Genomic DNA, 22445 nt, shown 5'->3' with positions numbered 1-22445 from the left:
AATGCCTACATGATTTTTTTAAAAGGAGTTACTTTAGTTAGTGATGGTAACTTTGGAAGGTACCTGCCACAAGATGTAAAATTTAAGAATAAACACTACATGAGCTTTAAGAAGTCCTCCATGTGCAAAGAAAATAGCAAAAAACCAGTTTTAGCTCTTCTAAAAATAGAAAGGCACTGACACTGGAAATAAGAACAGAAGATTTAAACATAGCTCTTAATTTGAATGACCAAGTGCTGACGTGAAGAAAGAATGTGGGGGCAGGATGGGAAATTATTTTGTCACAACAGCAGTCAGTAGCCACACCAAACTTGGGAATAATAAGGGTGCCATGTGACACAGCTTATCCCTCATGCTACAGAGATATCTCCTAACATGCAAGACAAGACCTGGAAGACTCACCATGTAAATTAATTTCAAGCTGGACCAAAATCGAGACTTGACCCTGTATACAACCTTCGCAAAAACAGTAAAGAAACAAACCACGCAGAGGTGAACTTCCCCACTTGGGATGATCCATGATCCCAGATCCTCCCAAATTCTAAGTCTGATGATTTACTCATGCTCCAGTTTAAAACTGGAAAGAAAATTAGAGTAGCATCTGGATGATTTTTCAAGGGACCCAGGGAGAATAATAATAATTCATTTGACTTATTCATTACTTTGCTTATTATCAAATATTTTCTTATTTATTATCTATTTCACTTAAAACATCAACTTCAAGAGGGAAGCTTATTAATGTCCTGTTTAACACTGAACATACTTAGCACATAAATGAGGCTCAATTATTATTTATTCTACAAATAAATTTCAGTTATACTATGGAAATAATATTTACTTATGTATAATATACCACAGGTGGATCAGAACATTGAAAACTGAACCATTATGATACAGGTTACAGATTGAAATTTAATAGCTAGCTAGGCATTCAGCAGTTCAGATTGCTGGCTATAACTTATCTCACTCACTTTCCATTTAATTTGAAAGGAGACAGTTTAGCTATCTATTGGTATACTTGATATGTTAATGGCCATGTTGTCAGAACATCAGATCCAAACCTATCTATCAACAAAAAGATACTGTCTTTGGAAACAAATCTTTACTTCCTGCAATTTCTATCAACAAAAAGGGACTGTCTTCGGAAACAAATCTTTACTTCCTACAGTTTCTGTTTCATTGTCAAAATATTCCAGTGAAATATAATCATCTTACTTTACTTGCGATGCACCATTAAACAACTTTCCATGACAGAATAACTTTGGGAAACCCATAAAACCCAGCTTCATATTAGAGATACTCGATTTATATTTAACATATTAAAGGTCTTGAGAAACCGAAGATACGGTAATCTTAAATTTTTGTTAACATCAATTATTCAAAATTATTTTAATATTAAACCTTTTATTTTTCTTTATAAAACCTCCAGGGCATTGGACAATACTTTTTGGTAATCTGGACTAGGTAGTCTTTTGATTCATTCAAAGAATTTTCACATACGATATGATAAAAATATACTACAGGTAGCTGAGAAGCATTTGAAAATTTTGACAAAATCAAGTGGTTGTATTTATATTAATAAAAATGTATAGAAATAAATAGTATACTTAATAATGAAGATATCTGCCTTTGTATGAATGTCATGGAAACAGTTTCTAAATATGAAAATATATTAGCCCACAAGGAAAACTTTCAATAAATTCCATAAAGGGAAGTAAAACAGCCCCAAATTTATGATTCAAAAGAAACAAGCCTATAAATTAGTGACAAAAATTTGAAGATGAAAATTCTTTGACCTGAAATTTGGGGAAATAATTTCTTTTTATTTTTTTAATTTCTAATTTTTATTTTTATTTTTTTTGCGGTACACGGGCCTCTCACTGATGTGTCCTCTCTCGTTGTGGAGCACAGGCTCCGAACGCACAGGCTCAGCAGCCATGGTTCACGGGCCTAGCCGCTCCACAGCATGTGGGATCTTCCCGGACCGGGGTACGAACCCGTGTCCCCTGCATCGGCAGGCTGACTCTCAAACACTGCGCCACCAGGGAAGCCCAAGAATTTCTTTTTAAAAACTCTTGAATCAAAAAAGAAACCAAAACACTCCCAAACTCATTCTAAGAGGCCACCATCACCTTGATACCAAAACCAGACAAGGATGTCACAAAGAAAGAAAACTACACGCCAATATCACTGATGAACATAGATGCAAAAATCCTCAACAAAACACTAGCAAACAGAATCCAACAGCACATTAAAAGGACCGTACACCATGATCAAGTGGGGTTTATTCCAGGAATGCAAGGATTCTTCAATATATGCAAATCAATCAATGTGATACACCATATTAACAAATTGAAGGAGAAAAACCATATGATCATCTCAATAGATGCACAGAAAGATTTCGACAAAATTCAACACCCATTTATGATAAAAACCCTCCAGAAAGTAGGCATAGAGGGAACTTTACTCAACATAATAAAGGCCATATATGACAAACTCACAGCCAACATCGCCCTCAATGGTGAAAAACTGAAAGCATTTCCACTAAGATCACGAACAAGACAAGGTTGCCCACTCTCACCACTCTTATTCAACATAGTTTTGGAAGTTTTAGCCACAGCAATCAGAGAAGAAAAGGAAATAAAAGGAATCCAAATGGGAAAGAAGAAGTAACACTGGCATTGTTTGCAGATGACATGATACTATACATAGAGAATCCTAAAGATGCTACCAGAAAACTACTAGAGCTAATCAATGAATTTGGTAAAGTAGCAGGATACAAAATTAACTCACAGAAATTGGCAATCCTATACAGTAATGATGAAAAATCTGAAAGGGAAATCAAGAAAACACTCCCATTTACCACTGCAACAAAAAGAATAAATATCTAGGAATAAACCTACCTAAGGAGACGAAAGACCTGTATGCAGAAAATTATAAGACACTGATGAAAGAAATTAAAGATGATACAAATGGAGAGATATACCATGTTCTTGGATTGGAAGAATCAACATTGTGAAAATGACTCTACTACCCAAAGCAATCTACAGATTCAATGCAATCCCTATCAAACTACCACTGGCATTTTTCACAGAACTAGAACAAAATATTTCTCAATTTGTATGGAAACACAAAAGACCCCAAACAGCCAAAGCAATCTTCAGAACGAAAAACGGAGGTGGAGGAATCAGGCTCCCTGACTTCAGACTATACTACAAAGCTACAGTAATCAAGACAGTATGATACTGGCACAAAAACAGAAAGATAGATCAATGGAACAGGATAGAAAGCCCAGAGATAAACCCACACACCTACGGTCACCTTATCTTTGACAAAAGAGGCAGGAATGTACAGTGGAGAAAGGACAGCCTCTTCAATAAGTGGTGCTGGGAAAACTGGACAGGTGCATGTAAAAGTATGAGATTAGATCACTCCCTAACACCATATACAAAAATAAGCTCAACATGGATTAAAGACCTAAATGTAAGGCCAGAAACTATCAAACTCTTAGAGGAAAACATAGGCAGAACACTCTATGACATAAATCACAGCAAGATCCTTTTGACCCACCTCCTAGAGAAATGGAAATAAAAATAAACAAACGGGACCTAATGAAACTTCAAAGCTTTTGCACAGCAAAGGAAACCATAAACAAGACCAAAAGACAACCCTCAGAATGGGAGAAAATATTTGCAAATGAAGCAACTGACAAAGGATTAATCTCCAAAATTTATAAGCTGCTCATGCAGCTCAATAACAAAAAAACAAACAACCCAATCCAAAAACGGGAAGAAGACCTAAATAGACATTTCTCCAAAGAAGATATACAGACTGCCAACAAACACGTGAAAGAATGCTCAACATCATTAATCATTAGAGAAATGCAAATCAAAACTACAGTGAGATATCATCTCATACCAGTCAGAATGGCCATCATCAAAAAATCTAGAAACAATAAATGCTGGAGAGGGTGTGGAGAAAAGGGAACACTCTTGCACTGCTGGTGGGAATGTGAATTGGTACAGCCACTATGGAGAACAGTAAGGAGGTTCCGAAAAAAACTACAAACAGAACTACCATATGACCCACCAATCCCACTACATAACTGGGCATATACCCTGAGAAAACCATAATTCAAAAAGAATCATGTACCAAAATGTTCACTGCAGCTCTCATTGAAGCATTGTGGAATTCGCTGCTGTGGAAAAGAATAAAGAAAAAACAATGAAAAGAAATGAAGACAGCCTAAGAGATCTCTGGGACAACATTAAACACAATAACATTTGCATTATAGGTGTGCCAGAAGGAGAAGAGAGAGAGAAAGGACCTGAAAAAATATTTGAAGAGATTATAGTTGAAAACTTCCCTGACATGGGAAAGGAAGTAACCTCCCCAGTCGAGGAAGCGCAGAGAGTCCCATACAGGATAAACCCAAGGAGAAACACACGGAGACACATAGTAATCAAACTGGCAAAAATTAAAGGCAAAGAAAAATTATTGAAAGCAGCAAGGGAAAAATGACAAATAACATACAAGGGAACTCCCATAAGGTTAAGAGCTGATTTCTCAGCAGAAACTCTACAAGCCAGAATGGAGTGGCATGATATACTTCAAGTGATGAAAGGGAAGAACCTACAGCCAAGATTACTCTACCAGGCAAGGATCTCATTCAGATTCGGTGGAGAAATCAAAAGCTTTACAGAGAAGCAAAAGCTAAGAGAATTGAGCACCACCAAACCAGCTCTACAACAAATGCTAAAGGAACTTCTCTAAGTGGGAAACACAAGAGAAGAAAAAGACCTACAAAAACAAAGCCAAAACAATTAAGAAAATGGTAACAGGAACATACATATTGATAATTACCTTAAACATGAATGGATTAAATGCTCCAACCAAAAGACACAGGCTCACTGAATGTATACAAAAACAAGGCCCATCTATATGCTGTCTACACGAGACCCACTTCAGACCTAGGGACACATACAGACTGAAAGTGAGGGGATGGAAAAAGATATTCCATGCAAATGGAAATCATAAGAAAGCTGGAGTAGCAATACTCAGATAAAATAGACTTTAAAATAAAGAATGTTACAAGAGACAAAGAAGGACACTACATAATGATCAAGGGATCAATCCAAGAAGAAGATATAACAATTATAAATATATATGCACCCAACACAGGAGCACCTCAATACATAAGGCAACTGCTAGCAGCTATAAAAGTGGAAATTGACAGTAACACAATAATAGTGGGGGACTTTAACACCTCACTTACAACAATGGACAGATCATCCAAACAAAACTTAATAAGGAAACACAAGGTTTAAATGACACAATAGACCAGGTAGATTTAATTTGTATTTATAGGACATTCCATCCAAAACCAGCAGATTACACTTTCTTCTCAAGTGCGCATGGAACATTCTCCGGGATAGATCACATCTTGGGGTCACAAATCAAGCCTCAGTAAATGTAAGAAAACTGAAATTATATCAAGCATCTTTTCTGACCACAACGCTATGAGATTAGAAATCAATTACAGGGAAAAAAACAAAAAAAACACAAACACATGGAGGCTAAACACTACATTACTAGATAACCAAGAGATCACTGAAGAAATCAAAAGAGGAAATCAAAAAATACCTACAAATGACAAATGACAATGAAAACACGACAACCCAAAACATACTGGATGTAGCAAAGGCAGTTCTAAGATGGAAATTTATAGCAATAAAAGCCTACCTCAAGAAACAAGAAAAATCTCAAATAAACAATCTGACCTTACACCTAAAGGAACTAAAGAAGAACAAACAAAATCCAAAGTGAGCAGAAGGAAAGAAATCATAAAGATCAGAGCAGAAATAATTGAAATAGAAACAAAGAAAACAAAGCAAAAATCAATAAAACTAAAAGCTGGTTCTTTGAGAAGATAAACAAAATTGATAACCCATTAGCCAGACTCATCAAAAAAAAAAGAGGGAGAGGACTTAAATCAATAAAATTAGAAATGAAAAAGGAGAAGTTAAAACAGACACCACAGAAATACAAAGCATCCTAAGAGACTACTACAAGCAACTCTATGCCAACAAAATGGACAGCCTGGAAGAAATGGACAAATTCTTAGACAGGTATAACCTTCCAAGACTGAACCAGGAAGAAATACAAAATTAGAACAGGCCAATCACAAGCAATGAAATTGAAAGTGTGATTAAAAATCTTCCAACAAACAAAAGTCCAGGATCAGATGGCTTCACAGGTGAATTCTATCAAACATTTAGAGAAGAGCTAACACCCATTCTTTTCAAACTCTTCCAAAAAATTGCAGAGGAAGGAACACTCCCAAACTCATTCTATGAGGCCACCATCACCCTGATACCAAAACCAGACAAAGATACTACAGAAAAAGAAAATTACAGACCAATATCATTCATGAATATAGATGCAAAAATCCTTAACAAAATACTAGCAAACAGAATCCAACAACACATTAAAAGGATCATACACTAATGTCAAGTGGGATTTATCCCAGGGATGCAATATGATCAATCAATATGATACACCATATTAACAAATTGAAGAATAAAAAACATACGATCATCTCAATAGATGCAGAAAAAGCTCTTGACAACATTCAATACCCATTTATGATAAAAACTCTCCAGAAAGTAGGCATAGAAGGAACCTATCTCAATATAATATAGGCCATATATGACAAGCCCACAACAAACATCATTCTCAATGGTGAAAAACTGAAAGCATTTCCTGTAAGATCAGGAACAAGACAAGGATGTCCACTCTCATCACTATTATTCAACATAGTTTTGGAAGTCTTAGCCACGGCAGTCAGAGAAGAAAAAGAAATGAAAGGAATACAAATTGGAAAAGAAAAAGTAAAACTGTCACTGTTTGCAGATGATATGATACTATACATAGAGAATCCTAAAGATGCCACCAGAAAACTACTAAAGATAATCAGTGAATTTGGTAAAGTTGCAGGATACAAAATTAATGCACAGAAATCTCTTGCATTCCTGTACACTAATGATGAGGAATCTGAAAGAGAAATTAAGGAAACACTCCCATTTACCATTGCAACAAAAAGAATAAAATACCTAGGAATAAACCTACCTAAGGAGACAGAAGACCTGTATGCAGAAAACTATAAGACACTGATGAAAGAAATTAAAGATGATACAAACAGATGGAGAGATATGTTATTGGATTGGAAGAATCAATATTGTGAAAATGACTCTACTACCCAAAGCAATCTCCAGATTCAATGCAATCCCTATCAAATTACCAATGGCATTTTTTACAGAACTAGGACAAAAAATCTTAAAATTTGTATGGAGACACAAAAGACACCGAATAGCCAAAGCAGTCTTGAGGGAAAAAAACGGAGCTGGAGCAATCAGACTCCCTGATGTCAGACTATACTGCAAAGACAATATGGTACTGGCAGAAAAACAGAAATATAGATTAATGGAACAGGATAGAAAGCCCGGAGATAAACCCACGCACCTATGGTCACCTAATCTATGACAAAGGAGGCAAGGATATATAATGGAGAAAAGACAATCTCTTCAATTAGTGGTGCTGGGAAAATTGGGCAGCTACATGCAAAAGAATGAAATTGGAACACTCCCTACCACCATACACAAAAATAAACTCAAAATGGATTAGAGACCTAAATGTAAGACCAACACTATAAAACTCTTAGAGGAAAACATAGGAAGAACACTCTTTGACATAAATCACAGCAAGACCTTTTTTGATCCACCTCCTAGAGTAACGGAAATAAAAACAAAAATTAAAAAATGGGACCTAATGAAACTTAAAAGCTTCTGCAAAGCAAAGGAAACTACAAAGAAGATGAAAAGACAATCCTCAGAATGGGAGAAAATATTTGCAAACGTATCAATGGACAAAGGATTAATCTCCAAAATATATAAACAGTTCATGCAGCTCAATATTAAAAAAACAAACAATCCAATCCAAAAATGGGCAGAAGACCTAAATAGACATTTCTCCAAAGAAGACATACAGATGGCCAAGAAGCAAATGAAAAGCTGCTCAACATCACTAATTATTAGAGAAATGCAAATCAAAACTACAATGAGGTACCACCTCACACCAGGTAGAATTGGCGTCATCAGAAAATCTACAAACAAGAAATGCTGGAGACGGTGTGGAGAAAAGGGAACCCTCTTGCACTGATGGTAGGAACGTAAATTGATACAGCCACTATGGAGAATAGTACGGAGGTTCCTTAAAAAAACTAAAAATAGAATTACCATATGACCCAGCAATCCCACTACTGGGCATATACCCAGAGAAAACAATAATTCAAAAAGACACATGCACTCCAATATTCCTTGCAGCACTATTTACAATAGCCAGGTCATGGAAGCAACCTAAATACCCATCAACAGACAAATGGGTAAAGATGTGGCACATATATATACAACGGAATATTACTCAGCCATAAAAAGGAACGAAATTCTGTCAGTTGTAGAGACGTGGATGAATCTAGAGACTGTCATACAGAGTGAAGTAAGTCAGAAAGAGAAAAACAAATATCATATATTAACACATATATGTGGAACCTAGAAAAATGGTATAGATGAACCGGTTTTCAGGGCAGAAATTGAGACACAGATGTAGAGAACAATTGTATGGACACCAAGGGGAGGAAGCGGTGGCGGGGGGGTTTGATGAATTGGGAGATTGGGATTGACATATATACACTAATATGTATAAAATGGGTAACTAATAAGAACCTGCTGCATAAAAAAATAAATAAAATATTCAATAATTCCAAATAAGATAAAATAAAATAAAATCCAGAAAAAAAGCACAAAATTACAAAATTAGGATTGGTGATGAGAATGAACCATAGATAAAGAAGAGATTAAGATGATCATTGGAGACTGTCTCAACTCTATGGAAATATATTTATTTTAAAGCCTGAGTTAAGTGCATGATTTTCTAGGAAAATATAAGATATTAGAAAAAGGGTAAGAATGATCATATTAAAATAATGAATGTCTTTTATTAAACATTCTAAGTTTATAGGTATATTTTAGATTTTTCTATATAATTTGGGTGATTTTCAAAGTTTTAGAAATTTACAAAGTAACTAATAAACTACAAACTCAATAATGCTTGTTCAGTTTGTTAACTAGTACAGAACACAGCCACATCAAAATGCATTTTCAAGCCATGATTTAACTACTCTTGGCCAATTGTGTTCAGGCTACAGAAGCAATCAAGTTGACAAAGATTACCACTCACTGAAGGTTCAGATGACAGTTTTGCATTTTTTAGCAGTAAAGTATTTTATAATTAAGATTTGTACATTTTTTAGATATAATACTATTGCACATTTACTAGACTACAGAATAGTGTAAACGTAACTTTCATATGCACCGGGAAACCAGTGTGTGACTTTATTGTGGTGGTCTGAAACTGAACCTACAGTATCTCCAAGGTATGCCTGTATGTGTTTACACGTGTCTTAGTCATCGTCCCTTGAAGTCACTGACTGTCTTATTTTATTCTGCTTTCTAGTGGCCTGCCACAAAGTTTGGCTCATTGTAAGGATTCAATTCATTCATTCATTCATTCATTCAACAAACACATTTTGAGTTTTGACCTTGGTTAATAAAAGAACTGTTAGAGTGATCCTCAAGCCATACAGTTCTGTGCAGCTGTCCAGCATCCAAAGCTTTGTGAACCGTCAGTTCTCTGTTGCAGTTCTTCCTGCCCCAAAGTGAGGAGAGCTCAGAGCCATTTGGGGAAGGATGTCCATCAGAATTCCAAGAAATTAGGAGAATATCACATCTAGAGTGAATTGTTAGCCACGTTAAAGAAAGGGGTTAGTGACAGAGTTGAACACAAGACTAGGTAGAGGAGCCAGTTCTAGCGCATTGACAAAATCTCCTCCAAGAAATGGCCAATACGTCTGGAGGTAACGGGATGGCTTCAGAAGGAATCTCCTGAAGACTGGAGATACTTGTTTGTTTAGCATAAGGTTTACCTTTTTGCATAATAACTAGTATCTCTTTTAAAAATAAACTCCCTTACCAATATGGCTCACTCAGTCCATTTGGATGAGGGATGTTCCTAAGAGTCTAATTGGCTTTCTCAGGAGTGGAGTCACCAAGGGAGTGACCAGCACAATGGCAATGTAATTCTCTCAGCCCTTTAGACACCATTTTCTGTAACACAAAGCTTGAGAACCATTTGAGGAAATGTATTACCTAGATTGTATACAGACTGAATAAGTTTCTCCAAGTTTGCAGCCTAGATTATGAAGAATATCACTGATGCTTCAAACTCCCTTATCCAGTTGGTCCAATGTGCTTCTCAGTTGGGGACCCTTTAAAAGTAAGAGAGTTCTGTGTGATTCGTTAGGAAAAGACAAAAAGCTACAAAAAATGTTCTTTCCAAAGTTCCACTTTAAGCTGGAGCTGTGCCCAACGACTCACTATTATTCTAAGTGAAGGGAGCACAGGGAAGCCATCAGTCTTCAGAGTGCAAAGCTACACAGGAGGCTGATGCCTACTTCTGAACACAGTGGCATTTCCAGTAAGATCTAGTCAAAGCTCCCGTACTGTTCCTTTCATCATCTTCTTATTCTTCAATTCCTGCCATCTTTGACTCATCAGAAAGTCCCTCATGCAAAAAAAATTCTTTGAACGTATAGTACTTTTATTATTTTATTCAACTCACCCTAAAATAGTTCCTGAAATATGAAATTAATTTTTAAAAGAAGTAAAAAATAATGCAAATATAGAAATACATTATATCTGAAACAGTGACAGTTCTGGCATGAAAAAAGATCTCACTAAATGTTTATTGAATGAATGAATATTAATTTGTTGTGAAATTAGCCAAGCCCTTCATACCAGCCTTTAAAAAGTAAACAAAAATAAATTTCCCTAAATCTGCCTGATATTTAAATGTTATACCTGTTTGTTTACATGAGAAAAAAGAAGATAATGAGTGTGACATTTATTATCTCTAAATAAGCTAGATTTGTAGGGCACGTTGCCGACAGACCATTTTATTTCCTTTTGAAAATTAACTCCAAGGTAGCGGCCACCAGGAGGCACAATTGAGGGTAGCATCAAAACCTAACTTTCTGAGCCTTTCTCCATATAAGTTTAACAGAGAGAGACATGAAAATATACTATCCATTTGTAGGGTTTGACTTTTCTTCCCTAGAAAATAAACATCTCTGATTACCAAAATGTCAAAATAAATGTATCCAAAACTTCAATATCTACCTTTACATCTTACATTAAAAAAATACCATTTGAAGCAAAATGACGAGAAAAACTAATATCAAAGTCGAAAGAGCTGTCATGTTAAATTTGTGTTAGAGCTGTCGAGGGCCCATTATAAACCAAGATTGTGCCGGCTCCCAGGAGGACCTTCATTCCTCTTGTCTTAATTCTCCTTTCTACCTAGCCCTGCCCAAACCTGCACTGCACACTGGTTCCTGGCTCTATTTTTAGGACTGTTCCCAAGGTATGTGATGTGTGTAGAGTTTTATCAGTTCAGCCTGCTCCAAATTTCTATAAACCCAGGTCTCTGTACACCCAGCCTGGCACCATTGAGACTCCTGCCTGGCAGCTCAGCTCATTATGATGCAGGCTTCATCTACTGCAGGGCTCCAATTAGTCCCGGTACTGGTGAAGATGCTGGGGAGTCACCTTGACACCTCAAGAATCAAATCTCCTCTCTACGTTGAGTTTCACCTGGCAAAACTAAGCAAGGGATCTGTAAAGACCACACCACCAAATGTCTTTCCTTTTCCTGGGGCTTCCTCTTCTGTAGGGCTTCTTAGACTGGATAGGGCCGGCATTCCTCTCATTTGCAATTAATTATTAACCTGGCTCCTCTTTATTAACCTCGCCTGCCTGCCTGATTAGTGCTATAACTTGGTTATTCACCATCCAGGAAACATCAAAGGGTTGTTGCTTTTTACTCTAGAACTTTGAGACATTTGAACATTCGTACATTTTAAACATAAAAACATAATTTTACACAATGGTTTTCTCACTGTGGGAGAGAGCTTCATCTGACAGACAAGCAAAAGAGCTCACATCCAAAGAACACGCATCCACAACAGCAAACACTTGAAGCTTAGCGCACTCATTTATTTGCCTTGCAGCTCAAATCTAAACGTTTTACCCCAAATCATGCAGCAGGTTGAGTCTGGTCTCCTATGATTCTAGTTCTGTGTCTTTTCTATTACCCAAGTTTAACCTCTCCATAGTTTATTAGTTTTTTCTTGAAGAAAACTAAGTGCTTAAGCTACCTAGTACAAAATGAACCTGTCTCACAATTGCCTCCGTCTTCCAGGCTAGCAAAGTATATAAGCAAGTGCAAGAGGGAAGAACATTTGCTGGCTAAGTTCTAAGAGATGGGGGGTTCTAGTCCTGATTTCATGTGCTCTCACATTTGGTGTTTGACCATTTATTTGATAATCTTGGCCTCATGTTCCTGATGGAGTGTTAGACTAGGTATGTCTATGGAGAGTCTCAATTATAACATCCTATGATACTCTACTACTTGGCATCTACCTTTATTATGAAAGTAACTGTTTGTTAAGCTATGTTAACTTTTTTCCACCACTATTTAGTGTGAGTAGAGTGAGACCTTATTCTGTGCCTTTACACCAAAGAATTTGACTTTTCCATGGCCCACAAAGGAAATGTAATAAGTAATACGCATTCGATAAATATGTGTTGATAAAAGGGAGGAAGGAGTAATGAAGAGAGAGGAATGGAAAAAAGTAAGCAAACAAGCAGTTTTTCTCTCCAAAACTGAGAACATCTCTTATTCACCTAAATTGTAAGGGGCAGACTAAATTATGACGTGTCCCTGGAAGCTACCAACCTTTAAAATTTGTTTTCATTGGCACAGAAAAGCCCCCACCCCTCATCCTAGTATTTCTTTTCTCTTTTTAAATTATGGGAGTAATGTTTTCCTTCCAATACTGGTTCTCCTCTGTGCTCTTAAGCCCTGCAGTTATTCAGTATAATTGACTGTGTGACAAGTTGAGATAGAAGTAATGTTGGGTCAGCAATCTAAGTCACATATCAAACTAAGAAGGTATTATGGGGCAAATCACATTTTAATCAGTCAGAGCTTACATAAATGCAGCAATATTGATAGCATTTATGGTTTGTATAACAGCCTGTGGTGTGACAGAGCAACAGCACTTTGAAATATAGTCAGTGGATGTTAATGAATGGTAAATCATAATGGAACTCCTGTGGTATTACATGATGTCCATGTGAATTCTCTAATAATTTATAATGCTTGATGTGATTCCACAGCATGTGACAAGAAGTGTGATTATTTGTAGCTCCGCTTGACCTGCAGCATAAAATTTACTTTGGAGGCAATGGGATGCGTTACTAATGTACAGGAGTATTCCTTCTGGAGAGGCATTTCAACTCTTCCAGAATCAAGATGTGGCATCAATTGCTCAACTGGAACATAACTGTACAGTGACTAAACATTATCTTGCAGGAAATACACAAATACAGTTTTTCCAGGAAATAAGTGGAAAGTAGTTTCTTAATTACTAGTTCATAGCTGCCTGGTCTCAGATGCCATGATTTTGAGTCCCTGATGCTCTAATCTTCGACTAATTGCATCCTTGACATCTAATTGTTCTGTTCTAGCCCTGACAGCCACACTGTTCTTTCAAGTGCTTCCTGTGGAGGTGTGAGAGGGAAGAGGGAAAGGAGAGGCTTATAATAGCAGACTAAAAAATTAAGGATACTTAGCCTCATTCCCCAAATTTCTCAAAGCCTTTAAATTTCAAGAGTAGAAGAAGCATGCTAGACTTTAATGATACTTTTCCTCCACATTATTAAAGCGCTCCCACCAGTGTTATGTTGGGTGACTGACAAATGAGTCAAAAAATGCTAGAAAATACTAATTGGATTCAACTGGCCTTTATTTTTTTCCCTAATTTGTACCCAGAAATCAACTCTTGTTAATCTACTTGTAAATATCAGTTGCAAAAATATGAGAAGCAAATGGACAGTCTTCAAGTAAATGATGCATACTTCTTCCAGAACCATCGTCCATTTCCCTGCCCATTATTCATATATTGATACTGGAGCTGAAGAGTGAGGGGCAGAGAATTCCTGGTGGAGTGGAGGACTTCATTTGCCTCTTTCTATGCAAAACCAACAGACCCTTAGCCCCTGGGGAAAAAAAAAATACAAATTTCTTCCTTTTGAAAATATCACAGAAGCAGCTGCTCCTCAGCTATTTTGAGTGGCTTTTCTGAGAACAGCTTGTAGCTGCAATATTGTATATGGTGGATGGTTGGCAAGAGCCTGGTTGTGGGAGGGGAAGAAGGAAGACTGAAAGTCAGTGCAAGCTCTGGTGACTGACACATGGGGGTCCAGGATGTAGAAAAAGGCCACGCCCCAATAATGGAAAGAAATGGATGGGAAGGCAAAATTACCGTGGCAGAAGTGTTAGCCTTTTTAATTTATCTAAATCAAGCTTAACACTTCCAATCTGTTAACACAATTTTAAGTGAGAAAAGACAGAGATTAGTGTTAAAGACAACAGAAAGAATCAAAAAGAATAAAGGAAGAGAAATAAATTGAAATGCAAATGAAATTCCAGGCTGCAAAAAGGCAACAGGTAACAGCCAGCTCATACTCAGCACAGGAGTGTGCGTATTTGTCCTACACTGTCTTGCACATTATATCTCTGGCTAGAGGCTAAAGAGTTTTTAGGTCCCTGCTCTGAGTCATAGTTACTAACCCCTGTGTACAAAAAGGAAACATGATTAACCTGTGGATGCTGAGATAGTAGTCAGTGTCATCAGAAGAGCACAGGTATCTGAAATCAAGCTGAAAAAAGCAGAGGCCCCGTGTTCTTAGTAATCAGAGAGGTTCAAAGCAGCAGTTACTTTTCGACCTCGAGTTGCTAGAAAACATGCTCATGACAACCTTAAGTGTTATTGCCCAAATCCTCTGTGTTTTTATTCAAACACCTACTCTCCAGATTGTAGGTACTTAACATCTCAAAGCCCAGGTCCGACCTGGATCCTCGAATAACGAGGTCTTTGTGTTTATGATAGTTTCGCCTTTTGTTTCAAAAATCGAAAAATAAACAATTGTTCTGACTGAGTCACACAGAGTCTCTGTTTTTGATGTTTGTTTCTGATTAACTCCTCATCTCTATCCTTAACTGTAGCTTTGACCACATGTAGATATTTAATTCTTAAAAAATCACAGATTGATGAGTCATACAAGGCAAATAGAAAAGTCCAGGTTTTTGAACATTTTGAAAGAGCTCCATACAATACAGCCCCAAATAATGCATTTACTAACACTAGAGAAACTGTTCTCAGTGACTCTGTTGTCACTTCTAGTGCTTTGGCCATCTGAAAGGGTGTTTTGGTTACCAAAATGATCAGAGTCACTCCTGGACTTAAATGTACAAGGGTCAGGGATACTAGATGTCCTGAAGTGCACTTATGGTCCTGCACAGTTGAAGATTGCCCCGCATTCTGCAAGACTTTAGATATCATACAGTACACTCTTAAGATGAAATACCTATTTATAAATTCTTAAATCTACAGCATAACTCTTTTAAGTATAAACGTAAGATACTTTTTGCATGGGTTTAATATACAGTGACTATTCTAAGAATGCAGCTATGTGTAAATAGAGAAAAGATTGTAGTTTCTTTGGATCTTTACTGGGAGTTGATTACCATTTTGTAACCACAACCTCCATGGAAGTGCCTTTTATGAACTCTGAGTGGCAACACAGTTCACCCATAGCAGACTGCACATCTGCAGCAGTCACATTCATGGTGACTCTACGAGTAGGTCCGAACACCCGACCACGTCATTAGCTCTCCCAGTGTAGTCATGCCCGAGCATTTGCACCTTGGAAATACATACTTCCTTTTCCTAAATGGAATCTGACAAGACCAATTATAGATGTATCCCTTATTGAGCAAGGTTTTTCTTAGTATCGGGTAATTACCATAAGACAGAGGGCCTATTTCTTGGACTTCCATGAGTGGAACATTCTCGTGCAGCTTTGATCAGAACCCTTAACTTGATCCGATGTCTACTGCGTTCTTTGCCACTCTGACTCTTGTAACCAGGTTCTGTCACTTTTCTCCTGTGTCTTACTTCTACCTCCTCAAGGTCTGACTGATAATTTTTCTGGATGTTAATTACTTAAATCTTTTAATGTCTGCTAGTTAAACTTGATACTTTCTTCCTCCTCCTCCTAAAGAGTCCCCTTCCCAGTCAGTATATAATTCTTGCTCTTAGAGGATAATATTATCCAAATCAAAATAAAATGTTCTCTTTTTTCTTCAGTAGGGTAGATACATTGACACCAAGACTCCAAGATCTGGTTCTTATAGCAGAAATGCATGGATTAGACATCATTGCCATTAAAACCAGCCAATTACCTTCCCTTTCTCTGACTGAATTGGTTCTAAGTGACTTGTTATATTTGGGTTTCCATATAGAACTTCCGACAGAGGTGAAACTGAATTGATGAATTGGCACAAGTTTCTTGTACTCTTTGCACTTATATTAATCATTACAAATCAGTAAGTTGACATTATTTCTATGCAAATATTTTATGAGTTTAGTTGCCCTATTCCATTCCCTGGGTCCAATTAATTCTGGGTATGCTAGCAAAATAAAATTCATGGATAAGCAAAATCAAGAAGCAGATCATAGATCAGGTATTCACCTTCAACACTATGGAAACAATTAACTTACAAAGGAAGAACATCAAACTACATAAAGACGACATGCTGTACTGGAGGACACTTGAAACACAAACTTTAGAGTAAGAAATATATGAAATTTAACCCATGCTTAGACATTTATTACTGTTTGAAGAAATGGTGAGAGAGTTCCTAAAACTTATTTTAAATGCTTAACACACTTGAACGTGCCCACACTCACAATAACTTGGTATTTGCCATTTTAAATGTTTAGATGGCACACGCATCCTGCTGTTTGCACTAATAGGAATGGGCTTTATTATAAAGGAAATAACCCTGGTTCTTAGAACTAAGGAATGTTTAAGTAAAGGATATATAACTAGGGCTTATTCTTTGGATATTATTCCACCAGCTCCCATGCTGTCCTCTGATGTCAGCCACTATTATGATGGAGAAAACCAATCCTAGACTGGTCTCCTTATGCTTTAAGAACAGTCAGTAGCTGATTTCATTGCCACTCCCTTCTTCTTGCTTTCTAGCAATTAGAATAGTAGTTGTATGACATGCTAGGACTTACCCATGAATATGGTGCCCACAGAACATTTTTGAGTAGCAGCCACTGTACTCCCCCAGTTTAGCACAAACTGTAAAAGTGACCCATGTGGAAACATCCACCATTACTATGGGGAACAGTGGTTTATATTTTAGCTGACTGCCAGTACACCAGATTCTTTTTATTCTTTTACAGTGGGCACTACAGAGGCCCAATGCTAGACCATGGATGGGCATGACAAGAAGAGAATGTCAGATGAGACTCAGAACCTATCAAGTCCCCACAGCCGGGATAAATCTCTGCTTGAAACATATGCCATAGTTTTGGTTAAAAATAATAAAACTTTCTTCTTGTTCAAGCAATAGAGGATTGGAATTGTTGCTTTTACTTTTGGCACATTCATAGATGGAGGGAATCCATCAAACACTGTCAACACTTTGGGGCTACAATTCTTACAAGAATTCCTCTAAGACCCATCAGTTAAAACAGGTATAATATTATCTACCTAATTGAATAGTTAGACATAAAATATATAAAGGAATTTGTATATAATAGGAATTTAAGACATGCTAGCTTTTAAACTCATTATTATAAATTGGAGCTGGCTAGGGCCTTTCATCATTGTAGGGGGAAAAACTATGACTCATCCCAATAGCCACATGCTTATGAATAACGTTTCTTGTCACATTTTCATTGTAGGAACTTTTTAAAGCGATTCACAGAAGATGAATGTTTCTAATAAATTGTAATAATTTGCTACTTTAAGAAATGTAAGTATCCAGCCTAATCTGCCAGATTTTAAGAAAACTTACAAAGAATTAATAATAAATGAGTTCCTATATTTAAACTGGGTTAGAATAAATGGAACTCATGATATTCTGTGGTAGCACTATTGGTATGCTATTGAATTAGTGCACATATTGATATTTGGGCCGCAATTTAAAAGGCTGGAGACACTGTGAGGATATGGGGGGGGGGGATTAGGACTTTGAAATATGTGGTGTTAACAACTGTGAGCAATAGGAGGCATTCACAAAAGAAATTCATGATTTTCAGCCTGTGAAGGGAAACAACAAAAACAGAAACAAAAACAAAACTCTAGTGAGCAAATCCTGAGCATACGTATACTGAATCCATGCAAAGAAGCAGACATTGGTTGCTTTACTGCAATTATTTTAGGATATGCCGTTATTAGAAATATGAGGAGAGGTGAATTCTATAGTGGATAATCCCTGAGGAAACAGCTCTACACTCTACCTCAAACTGTAATATGATTCCCATCAATCTGTGAAAGCTTTATGTTGTGCTATATTTAAAGGTGAAGAACCTTAAAAGAAAAATATAATGCCCTTGAAGGAAGGATTTTATGATAAGGCATTGTCTTTTGGTGAGAAACAAAATACAGGAGAACTCGTCTCACAGTATACACACTGGTTATTTAAAAAAAAAAAAAAAATTGACTCTTTACCCTCCATATCGACTCATAAAGGGAATTTTTATTTTCAGCAAGGTTGAAAATCTGACAGCCTGACATGCATAATGAAGGACAGCCCCAAATTTGAAGGGATACAATAGATTAATGCTGAGAGAATGGGAAGGAAATCACATATTTTGTTATTCAGAAGAAAGTACAATGTCAGAATAAAAGCACAATGTCATGTCAATGTCAAAGTACAATGTCAGAATAACAGCCATCCAAATGGACAAATATGAGAAAAAATCTGAGACACAAAGATAAGGAATCAAGTAAGGAAATACATTTGGAAATGCAAAGTTATTTGGAATTATAATGTTTCAAGTAATTATGAGAAGTCTAAAGAGTGAAAATTATTTGAACTGTGCCTTCAGAAATATCACATGAAATAATTGTTATATGCTAGTGTCATGAAGTGGGCTAATCACTTGTTTCAATTTTTGTTTTAATAGACATTAGTTTTTAGAGCGGCTTTAGGTTCACAGCAAAGCTGAGTAGAAGGTACAGAGATCTCCCATATGCCCCCATGCATGCACGGCCTCCTCCACTGTCAACAATTTTTTAAATGTGTTCATGGGGGAGGTGTAACAATCACTATTGAAAGGAAAATCACGAATGTTCAAGAAACTTAGAAATAAGTGAAACCCACGAATAGATGGGATTAGTCATCTGTACGAAATAACACAAGAGATTTTCTGAAGACGTGTCATAGAGAAGTCTATAAAAATACAAAATCAAACAGGAAAATAACCAAAACATAATGGGATCACAACTAAGAAACCTAGAAAATTTTCCCTTCACTTTTTTTTTTTTTTTACACACAGTCTTTCCTCACACAAAGTATAGGATAGGCACCTCAGGTAATCTAGAAAAAGAGGGTGTCACATAACAGGGATTGATCAATCTGCTTCTGATACAAATGGGGAGAGAAGGCCGAGACTGGGGGACTCAAGCATTTGGTGAGTGAACACAGCTAACAATACCATTATGTCTCCCAAGCAACTTCTCCCTTTGGCTCCAGGTTTGGCATATACAATTCTGGCTATAACTGACTTCTGATATAGACTGGGAGAGAATAAACTGACCATTCTACACAAATTTGCAGCCTACTTGCATATATTTATTTTTTATTATATGTTCATTATTTGCATTCTGGTTAAAAAGAAAATCTTTTTCACTCACATTCTAATCAACACTGTCGTCATAATAACATCAGATTTTATGTATGCATCTAAAAATTTTTTTTTAATTAAAAGATAAGTTCTCTTTTCATATCTGTCATTGACAAAGTACTGTTAGCCTTGTTAGTCTCTGCAATTTTTTCTTTTTTTTTAGCCAAATAACTAAAGGTGGCCTAAAATAAAGCAAGTCCTTAAACTGTACTCTACCATTACAAAGCAATCACTGTAAAGAATATGAAGACGAATGTGACGTTTTTTACATTCATAGGACTAAGTGAAAAATTTAAAAACAATGTTTATTGTATAAGAATTTAAAGTAGCAACAAAAATACTGCAGGATGTGAATGATTAAATGACAAAATAACCATATAAGTGGTATAAAACAGAAAGTAAGATTTAAGTCTTTAGATTGAACTTGGAGTGGTCAAGAGGAGACAAAAAATTATTTTAAAAACATACATAGGATTATAGTTTCTACTTCCATTGTAGAGAGCTGGAAAGAGCATCATTCCCCCTTTTCACAACAAAAAGTGACAAACCCCAAGTTGCCAACTTTTCTCGAACCCATCAAAAAGCTGAGGTTGCAAGGTAATAAACTAGCTCAAAACCTAGGGAAAGACAAGTGTGGATGGGGAGAGATAGATTAGAAGCACCTGTTTATTTGGAACAAATGCAGCCACTGTTTGAAGAATTCAGCTAGAGCTGTTCACAGATTGGAAGATGCTGAGTATGAGCTTATGCAGAGTCCCAGAGGAATGCAGATGTAGGGAACGTCTGCGCCCACTGAAAGGCTCTTCTCCTTGGACCTCACTAATGAGTTCTGAGGAACGGTCCCTCATGGTGCAGGCATGGGGCAGGAGAACAGCAGCAGTTGCTGAGAGGCACAAAGTCCCACTCAAATCCTTCTCTCCTGTTTCCCCTACAGACCACAGCATTAAACTTCAGGGGAGAGAGCAATAACAATTGTCATCCTCGGGACACCACTGAAAACCCATTGGTATGAGGAGGGAAGAGAAAAAAACAATCTCTCTGGCTGAGGGACAGGAACAGGAGCTAAGCCCAGAGTTGGTGGAGAACACGAGTACTAAGAAGCCACACTCCCAAGCCAGGGACTCATTGCCTTACTTAGGACTGAGGCCTAACAGAGGACCCTTTCCCTTGCCCCCAACCAACCTAATAAGCACCAAGCAACAAATAACAAGTAACAGTGAAATACTGTGGAAAAGAGTTGCAAAAGCATAGAGACATTCTTGGCACAGCATTAAGAGGAGACCTAAAGCTGAGAATGAAAGAGATATTGAGAAAAATTCTCTGACAGTCCATGACAAGCCACACTGGAGCCCAAGGCAAAAGGAAAAATGAGTGTCCCTATACACACTCATCAAAATATCCTCTCATACTTTGAACCAAGTGACAAAAGTGGGTAAAAGTTCTACAATAAGTACATATGATTATTTCACGACAGAAAAGCATATTCAAAGAGCTGAAAAGGAATAAAACAAAAATAAGACTTTCCAGCCGTAATTCTATGTTCACCAAATATATATGTTATAATGGAAAGAGGAAGTCCTTCTGAGACAAACAAATCTCTAGGAATTTTATTGCCAGCAAATCTGCACTGTAAGAAATGTTAAGAAAAGTTATTCTGTAAGAAGAAATAAATTAGAAAAATAGGATCTACAAAAAGAAGAGTAATGCAAAGAAAATGGAATAAAAGTATAAAATATTTTCTCTTAATATTTAATTGCTCTGAAATATAAATGATTGTCTTAAGCAAAAATACTAGCTATTTATTGTGTATTTATAGCATATGTAAAAGTAAAATGCTCAACAATAAAAACACAAAGGATGTATTTGTATGCTTGGTTTGATCTGTTCACTTATATTCATATATTATACATAAATCAGTATAATATTATTGGAAAATACACTCTGCTTAATTAACGATGTATATTACAACCCAAAGGACAACTAAAAATTTTAGAAGAGGTATAAATAATAACAGTGCAGATAAAAGAGAATTAAAAAATGGATACTCCATTATCCTTTAAGAAGTTACAAAAAAGAGGGAAAAACAGTAACAAAAAAAGAGAAGGAACAATTAGGAAAACAACTACAAGATGGTAGATTTTAACCCAACCACATCAATAAGCAAATTAAATATAAACAGTCTAAACACACCAATTAAAAGACACAGAATGCCAGATTGGGTAAAAAGACTAAAGTATATGATATGCTATCTACAATAAACTTACTTTACACATAAAGACATAGATAGGTCAACAGTAAAAATCATTCAAAACATTCACTAAGATAGACCATGTTCTGTCCTTTAATACAAATTTCACCACATTTAAAAGAGTATAAATCAGATAAAGTATGCTCTCAGACCATAACTGAAACAAATGAGAAATAATATCTAGAAAGCCCCCAAATATCTGGAAATTAAACAACACACTTCTAAATAACCTATGGTTCAAAAGGGAAG

This window comes from Monodon monoceros, unplaced genomic scaffold (assembly GCF_005190385.1).
Source record: "Monodon monoceros isolate NGI ecotype Baffin Bay Population unplaced genomic scaffold, NGI_Narwhal_1 Super_Scaffold_1, whole genome shotgun sequence".
Lineage (NCBI taxonomy): Eukaryota > Metazoa > Chordata > Mammalia > Artiodactyla > Monodontidae > Monodon > Monodon monoceros.
The sequence above is the reverse complement of the archived record's forward strand: the minus strand, read 5'-3'. Positions refer to the sequence as shown.